Genomic DNA, 347 nt, shown 5'->3' with positions numbered 1-347 from the left:
GTTGGGCAAAGATACATCAAAATGTATTTTAAAATAAAATACCAAATACCTTAATTTTAAGTGTATCAAAATAAACTACAAAATACAGCAGCCACACCAAGTGTCAAAATAAACTACTGTATTTTTGTATTTTAAAAATACTACAAAATACTTTTACAAGGGTGCATGAAATTTCTTCGCAAACCTTCCATCAATTGGCCTATTTGATCTATCCCTTCACCATTGCACTGACTCAGTTGATTAAGTAAACAATGTTTGATAGCAACAGCTTTTCTCTGCCCGAGTCATGCAATAAATCTGACATATGCAACCAGTTAACAGATCAAATATTCACATATCCCTGTGAT

This window comes from Sinocyclocheilus rhinocerous, unplaced genomic scaffold (assembly GCF_001515625.1).
Source record: "Sinocyclocheilus rhinocerous isolate Xijiao unplaced genomic scaffold, SAMN03320098_v1.1 scaffold2584, whole genome shotgun sequence".
Lineage (NCBI taxonomy): Eukaryota > Metazoa > Chordata > Actinopteri > Cypriniformes > Cyprinidae > Sinocyclocheilus > Sinocyclocheilus rhinocerous.
This window is presented reverse-complemented; position numbering follows the sequence as displayed.